Source organism: Nannospalax galili, unplaced genomic scaffold, assembly GCF_000622305.1.
Source record: "Nannospalax galili isolate Female #2095 unplaced genomic scaffold, S.galili_v1.0 scaffold202, whole genome shotgun sequence".
Taxonomy (NCBI): Eukaryota; Metazoa; Chordata; class Mammalia; order Rodentia; family Spalacidae; genus Nannospalax; species Nannospalax galili.
In genome coordinates this window covers 5,156,137-5,164,723 of record NW_008349000.1, presented here as the reverse complement: position 1 = coordinate 5,164,723, position 8,587 = coordinate 5,156,137, and the positions used below count along the sequence as shown (strand labels likewise).

The following is an 8,587-nucleotide window of genomic DNA, read 5'->3' as shown; positions in this document are numbered from 1 at the left end:
GTAAGACAGGCTTGCTTCCTAACTGTATCCCACATATGTTTTCAGAAGCTATCAGTACTTTAGAAGCACTGAAATAAAGACAAACAGCATATTTTATAAGGATTCTTAACCATTATTAAAATACTGGTAAATTCTTGTCACCTAGTTATTATACAACAAAGCCACCGCTGGTCTTTTGAATCCAGAGCCCAATCTTTTTCTTTTACTTTAAAAAAAGATTTATTTTAGGAATTTATGTATTTTTATTTTATGAATGTTTGCCTGCATGTATGTAAGTGCATCATGTGTGTGAAATACCCACAGAGGCCAGAAGAGGATGTCAGGTCCTCTGAAACTGAAGTTATAGGCAGTTGTGACCTGCCATGTGGGTACTGGGAACCAAACCCTGGTCCTCTGCAAGAGCAACATGTGGTCTAAACAGCTGAGCCACCGCTCTAGTGCCTTTATTTTTATTTGTGTATGTGTGCATTTCTCTGTGTGTATGCCATGTGTGTGCAGATGTGGGCAGAGGCCGGAAGAGGGAGTCAGAGCCCCTGGAGCTGGAGTTACAGGTGGTTGTGAGTCTCTTGATGTGGGTGCTGGGAACTGAACTCTGGTCCTCTGCAAGAGGAGCAAGTGCTCTTAATTGCTCAGTGGTCTCTCCAGTGGCACCAGTCTCTTTCTTACGTATTTCGTCATACCATTTCTATGACTCTTTTAATGCACCGATCTTAACCCTGTGCATGTTAGCTGGTTGCCCTTTCTCACTGTCTTTCCCCTCAGAGTACATCTCTACTGTGTGCAGCTCTCTGTTGGTTCCTTGGTCTACTCCTCAGGGCTGTCACCTGACAGCACAGGGGCAGTGCTTTGCACATTACTGTGTTTAAGCCGTTAGCTTAGTTTCCATTAGCTTGGCACATGGACATCTCTTTATTACACACATGTTAGTGACTAGTCACTGCCCTGTAATTATGTAAATTCTGTTACTTTATGCTTTACCACACACTTTTGAAGTACAAAAATTCTAGAAATAGAACCCATAGTTTCAATAATTTTTAGGTTTTATATAGAAAGAGGATATAAGTTAGAGAAATCCAATCTTTGAAAATGACTTTTGAGATCTTTCTTCAACTGTCATGAAACCCAAAAGGTAAACTGGTAGTTTAGTGGACATTTACTGCTAAGAAAGATTGCAATATTGTGTGCCATACCTTTGATGCCAGACTGGTGTCATGCCAGTTATATCGGGTCAGATCAATATATTTTTTTATAATTTGCTTTAAAGAAAAAACACACATCCTTTTCAGTTCAGATACTCAAGTTCCCTGAGTATCTGCTTGATTCTATATTATATTAATTCATAAAATTTCTCCAGAGTCCAGAGTTCCTGTTATGCTTTTCATAGCCAATTAAATTATTAGTAATTACAGAGTAATTATGTCATGTCTAGGTCTGTTTCTACTGCTGTAATAGAACACCTGATGTAGAGTAACATAAAAAGAACAGGGCAGTCTGAAGGTTGGGAAGTCCATCTTCTGAGGCCCTTCTTGCTGCATCATAATGTGGGGCATTACCGTGTGAGGATGTAAGAGCATGCCCTAGCTCAAGTGCCTCTTCCTCTTGGAAAGTCGCTAATCCCATCATAGGGCTCTACTCTCCAAAAGACCCACTTACCAAAACCATCAACATGAATTTGAGAATTAAATTTCTGCCACATGAACTTTTCAGAGGACATGGTCAAACCATAGCAAGTGACTAGCTAGAGTTACCTTTCTGCAAGAAAGAGGGTTTGAGGTCAGAACCTTCTCAGTGTACTTTTCCTCGTACCAGCTGCATCCTGGTTACAGATACTGGGGTCCTGGTTTCTGCTCTACTTCTTCTGAGAACTGGATATATTTAAGGAGGTTAAGCACCCTTTAGTTGTAGGTGAATAAACTGTAACTATATATATATATGAATGGTATTAATATTGACTCTATTATAATAAAAAGCTTTCCCTTTGCTAGCCTTAACAAGGCAAATCTGACTTCTTTACATTTTTGAACTATCTCATCATAGGAAAATTTGCATTAAAATTCCAATATTTTAATTAGGAACATAAAATTTGGGAGAACTTGTGCCCTACTGACATGTAAAAGTGGACAAACTTAGAAAATTCAGTGTTATGAGGAAAGAGATTGAAGTGAGACTTAGAAAGTTCAAATATTAACCTTTCCTTTTTCATTTGATCATCTGCCTCTGTCCGCAGTGTCAGTTGTTTTTCTCCTAAGTTCAATTTTTTTTCCTCTCTGAACTCTAGAAATTCTTACTGAGAAAAAGCTTTTTGCAGTGTGATTTCATTATTAGATTTCTTTAAAAATGAATGTGTGCTGAGGACGGTAATCCATTTTCCTTTTCTTTCTGCTCTGTAACAGAAAGACTGCTCTTCAGCTGTGCACCTGACTCCTAGAACACAGGGGGGAGTCTTTCTGACCCTCTCCTAGAACACAGGGGGGAGTCTTTCTGAACCAGTCATGGTCATGTGACCAAGCACTGGGCAACGAATGTGCAATGAGTATAGAACTTCTGAAACTCTTCTTAAATGAGAGGTCCTTAATGGCCCCTGTCCTTGACCCTGCTGCTCAGAAGGTAGACTGAAATCAGCTGCCTTGAACCTTGTGGCTGAGGGCAGACTTCTAGGCCTGGTGGAGCAGTGAGAGAGTGATCCAGGGCTGCCTTGCTGGCCTATCTACCACTGTGACTGGAGACCAGTGAACTTCTGTGTTATTTAAGACATTGCCATTTTTGGCCCATGAAGCATGTAGCCAAATCTACATATTTCTTAGTATAAATACAGAGAATGTGGGGCATTATTTTTAGTTTAGACAATGCTTAAAACAAAATAGAACCAGATCATTCCATTTTCTCATGCATACATAAAATATTCTGTGGTGGTTAAACTTATAATGATGGTTTGAGTGGTAATGGAAAATGCAAAGAGACTGACTCCAGGTTTATTTTACTACATATCAGCACAAAAAGCACCAGGCCTTCAAGTCTTTTACAGTCATTTCATTTGGATCAGGTGTTTACTTCAAGCAATGGGTGTGACTGATTGACTGTCTCATTCAGACAACAACAATCAACTACCTAATTTATCTTGCCTTTGAGAGGAGAGCATTTGCTGATAATGGGGAGTGCTGCCTTCTCTGAAGGAGGCTTTTAGAGTGAATGTGTGTCCTGGTACCAGTTTGGAAAGATTTAAAGCCAACCTCAATTTGAAGTAAATCTTAAGCCTTGTTGTTCACATAAATGTTCATGTAGCATTAAAATCTGGATTATTCTGAAAAGTTTAGGGAAAGAGAACTACTTTGAGGCCAAAGGTTACAGTGGGCAAGCTGGGCTTCCACAGATAGCAACAGAGAACCAAAGAGTGATGTTCAAGTCATGAGATAGATGCTCATAGGAAAATAGAAGCCAACCTAAGGGTATTTTGCTACATTTACTAGGTTACTGGACATGTCTGTGATGGAATTTTTTGATTACGTTAACCAAGGTGGGATGATCTACCCTAAACGTGGGTGGCACCATTCCATGGGCTGTAGTTCTGGACTGAATAAAAAGGAAGAGGGGAGTTGAACACCAGCATTCATCTCTGTCTGCTTCCTGATTCTGGATACAGTGTCATCAGCTGACTCCAGACTCTGCTGCCGGCCCGCCACACTATTATGGACTGTACTCTTGAACTGTGAGTCCAAATCAACTCTCCCTTCCTTAAGTTGCTGTTGTCTGATACTGTTTCACAGCAGTGAGAGAAAAATAATGAAGAGAGTGGCTTTTTGGTATAGACAGTCTGTAGGACGTGGCTAAACCAGACCTTTTAGTTTGTGCGTTTCCCAAAGTAATAATTTAGCTCTTTTTCAGTATGTATAATGGCTCAGAACACAAAGTTAGCACACTTGATTGTGCAAGCACACGTGGACCCTCATTCACCAACTGTAAATGTCTCTTGGTATTTGCTGGTCACCGAGGCACTATACTTGTGCATTTCCTCACACACTAAAATGTCCACAACCATCAACAAAATGGATATTTTGTTTTCGGACTTTTATTTTTATTTTGAATGTTTTATTTTCTGATAATAGAAACTACAAAACTTAACAGTAAGGAAGAAACAACTGTAAAATCCTGAGAATTTGATTCATCATTTAACCCTTTAAAAGTCATTAACTATAACAATTAGGTTTAAATGTACATGCCTAATTTTTATATTCATAAAACGAATTATAACATACCATAATGAGGAGTTGTTAGGATTTTTTTTCTGTGTTAAAGAATGTAAATTTCTTACTATAATCTATTTTTTTGTCTGTTCAAGGAAACTGTTTTAGATTACTACTGAATTGTAGTGGTTTCCCCATCAAACGTAATAGGCTGCATCCCTGTGCTGTGTGGAAGGCACTGATTTTGGAGAAATTAGCATCTAACCGTGTACTTTATGCCCTTTGGCAATTAGAAAATATTAAAGTGCTTGAAAAATGGACTCTACAACTATGTTCACAGAGGACTTACAACCTACACACGTACCAACAAAGATATTTAAACATTAGAGTAGGATTTGCATTGTTAAAATGTAGATTTGCATTTTCGAGGCTTATATTATATTAAACATTGCATAGTTCTATATTCACTATGTCATAATTTGCATTGCCGCTACTCCACAGGAAGTTAAAAATGTTCCCACCGTCTATGGTAGGATAAACTTAAACTTCTACAATCTCTACATGAACAAGTTTCATTTAAATCAGTACTCCTTCCCATCACATCACCAACCTACTCTCAGTACCTAGTTAATGATTGGTTTGGTGCTGAGTCTCAAAAGATGAGCCATGTTCATCAGCTGAATCATATCATGGAAAGCCTGGAAAGTCATCTGAACTAGCTTATCCACATCAGTCTCTGGACATGATTTCCAGGCTGTACACGCCATCACAAACTTGTCATCTCTGATGCGGTAGAAATATCCATATCCATTGTATATCATAGGAACCACGACTCCCTGGACTCGTAAATAACCAACCAGGCTTGCTGAGAGAACGAAGTTTCTACCTCCTCCACTTCTGGAGAAAAGTGGGTCTGTAAAGAGTTCTGGAATATGAAGGCCTTCCTTTTTTTGCTATGAGCAAAAGACCTAAAAGTTGACGGTCAAATCCTTTTCCATTTGAACAATCTTTCATCATTTTATTATGCTTTGCAAAAGCTTGTAACACCTTTCGCTGCTGCTCAAGAAAACTGGTAGAAGGGTCCTGCATGGACTGGCACCAGCTGACTGCCTCGACTGTACATAATCACATGGTCTCTGTTCGGCCCACCATAAAAATATCCTGTCATAGCTGTTTCGGAGCAGCAACCAGGGCGTTCATGAAGTCTGCAACAGGTGAGCTGAAGTGCAAGCTGAATAAAGGTATCAGGATGAAGCACCTCCTTCTTGGTGAGGTTTTTGCCAAAAGATGTGAAGGTATATGCTGCATCCTGTAGATCAGATGCTCCTTTGAGATGGTGGGCTTTAGCTTGGTAGACGTCATTTAGTATTTTCTCATCCACAGTGAAAACGAGCCCCTCTGGAAGTGGTATATCTTGTACTTTTTCTGAGCCCTTTCATCTTCCTTCAGTCTCTAAGCTTCTCTCATGAACGCAATGGACATAATGGGCAATGCTTACCATAACCATTCCATCATAAGGAGCATGATCACAACAACATTCAAATACTCCATTAGCAAAGGAAACCAAGTATAGGATTTGTCACCCCAGCATACTGATGGATCTCCAGTGAGGAGCATTTCCAAAACCTGAGAATAATCTTCTGGTGTTACATGTGGACTAGAATCCTCTATGGAATACATTAATAAACTGGTCTGAAAATTTTCTAATAAAGTCAAGTTCTCTGGAGCAAGACCAATGAGATATTCTCATGCCTTTGCCCATTGAGTTTGCTCCTCACTAGTTAATGCTGCCACACCCGTCCCTCGAGGCTCACTGTGGCATTTCTTGTAGCTATATGTCAGTTGTCTGAGAAGCTCCAGTGGGGTGATTAAGCATCCTTCCGGCATCACATCAAACACAAATATCTGCCTTGACACAGCACAGCAATTTGAATTGGACAGTGCCCTTCACTCTCAGTAGTAAAGTAATTCATAATTGAATCTCTAGTAATTCCTGGAATCTTGCAGGTAGAAAACAACATTCAGAATCAATTCATATCTAGTGGAGTATTTCCAGCTTTATGTACAAGCCATTTTTCTTTTCTTAGTAGCTGCCAGTAGTTCAAGTTATGCCAAAGAATTATACTTCCTCTTTCTGAGTGCCTTCTTTTGGAGGCCAGTAGTTTTCAAAATGGGGAGAAGGACCCACAAAGTTGACATTCAACTGTGATGGTATATGAACATCCAGGTAGGCAACATCGAGCCACCACTCTTCCAGCTGCTTCAAGGTGTTTTTTAAAATGAGTCTTCAAGTGAAGGAACAGGTAATGATGGAAGAAAATCCTGGTACTGAAATGTTCGTTCTTCAATTGATTTAACCAACTGATTTTCCATGGTACAAGCACAGTAGGAAAGCAGTAAACCAAGATGAACTGTTTGGGACTGGTCTGTTGGGACAACTCTGGTTTGAAACCACAAGGACTTCAACAAGGCTGGTGACTTAGACTGACATCGCTGAGGACATCCCCAAAATATGGAATGCTTCACAAATTTGTATCATCCTTGAGCAGGGGCCATGCTAATCTCTGTGTCGTTCCAGTTTTAGTATATGTGCTGCCGAAACGAGCACTTGTTTTCTGATTTAAAGAAGAAGAAACAGTGATTATTTTTAAAAATTGTATTTATTGTTTTATTGTGCGTATATGTGTGGACATGCCATCATGAGTGTATATTCCACCAAGTATGTGTAGGTCAGAGAAAAACTTGCAGGAGTTGGTTCTCTCTTTCTACCATGTGGGTTCTGGAGATTGAACTCAGATCATCAGCAAGCACCTTTACACAATGAGCTATCTCACTAGCCCCAGGGACTATTTTTTGTGTGTGTGGGACTACATCAGACTAAGAAGCTTTGATCAGTGAAGAAGCAGTCAATAATGTGGAAAACCAGCCTGTGGACTAGGAGAAAACATCTGTGAACCGTATACCTGATTCAGAGTTTAATGTCTAAAAAATATAATGGACTCAGGCAACTCAATAACATAAAAACAAAAATCTCATCAAAAAGCAGCAAAAGACCCAAATAGACATTTCTCTAAAGAAGACTTACAAATGGCCAATAGATACATGAAATGCAAATCAAAACAACGAGATAGCACATCACACCTGCCAGGGTGGTTATGACCAGAGAGACAAGAGATAACGGAGTTAACAGAGTTGTGGAAGAAAGGGAATCCTTGTATACTGTTCGTGGGAATGGGAGTTGGTGCAGCTGCTATGGAATGTAGTATGGGCATCAAGCAAACAACAAAAATAGAACCACTGTATCATCTAGTAATTCTGCTCCTAGATATCTACGCCAAGAGATGAAATCAGATTCCCACTCCCATGAACACCGTAGCATTATTAGCAATAGCTGGGACATGAACACATTATCTCTGTGGTAATAGTTTCAACGATTTTAAAAAGTATTTTATTTTAAATATTATAAAAATATAAATTTATATGATAAAATTATATAATATATAATATAAAAATTATATAATATTTTATTTTATGCATATGTGTGTATTGCCTGCATGTATATAAGTGCATGTGCATCATACAATGCCTGCAGAGGTGAGAAGAGAACATCAGATTCCCCTGGAACTGGAGTTACAGAAGGTTGTTAGCTGCCATGTGGGTGCTGGGAATGGAACCCAGGACCTCTGAAAGAGCAGCCAGTGCTTTTAACTGCTGAGTCATCTCTCTAGCCCCTTTACAACCATTTTTGTAGATGAAAACAAGTTGAGTTGGAGACAGGTTAGTCAGCATTCCCACATGTTGCATGGTGCTCTGGTCTGATGTCATCAAGGCTGATGCCTCTTACCAGCTCTGCTCCTGACCTTCGTTCTGCAATGCCTCTCCACCTGACCACCCAACTCACAGCTTCAAGAGCTGACTCAGAATGACTGACAGTGAATACCGAGTTCTGACTTTGTTCTGTTTACCTTTAAAGACTACGTTGACTATTATGTACTATTAGGGAACAATATCCTTCCTCTCTATCTCTCAATGTGTGTGTGTGTGTGGTGGGCTTGTGTATGTATAAGGGTATTCCAATGTATGTGGGTGCACATAGTGTGCATGCACATGTGTACATCTATATGTGGATGTCGGCACATTGACACATCAACAACGTTGATGTCGGGTGTCTTCCTCAATCTTTCTCCACTTTATTGAGGCATTATCTCTCATTGATCCTGGAGCTCACATGTTGCAGCTAGTCTATCTAGCCAGCTTTCCCAGGGGACCCACGTCCTTGACTCCTGTGTGCCGAGAGCAAACGGCAGCCGTATCTCGCTGGCTTTTCATGAGTTCTGGGGATCTGAACTCCAGTCCTCTGCCGTGCTCCATCTCTCCTCACTAGGCCATGGCCTTAGCCCTCCCCA

General features: G+C 40.0%; 1 non-coding gene and 1 pseudogene across 1 annotated transcript; both read right to left on the bottom strand.

Annotated features, from left to right (window-relative positions):
• Positions 1-4,804: 4,804 nt before the first annotated feature.
• Positions 4,805-6,577, bottom strand: LOC103744417 (annotated as a pseudogene).
• A 110-nt stretch (positions 6,578-6,687) lies between these two features.
• Positions 6,688-6,789, bottom strand: LOC115072550. Its single transcript, XR_003851596.1, has one exon. It is a non-coding gene; the product is annotated as a U6 spliceosomal RNA (small nuclear RNA).
• Between the last annotated feature and the right edge of the window lie 1,798 nt (positions 6,790-8,587).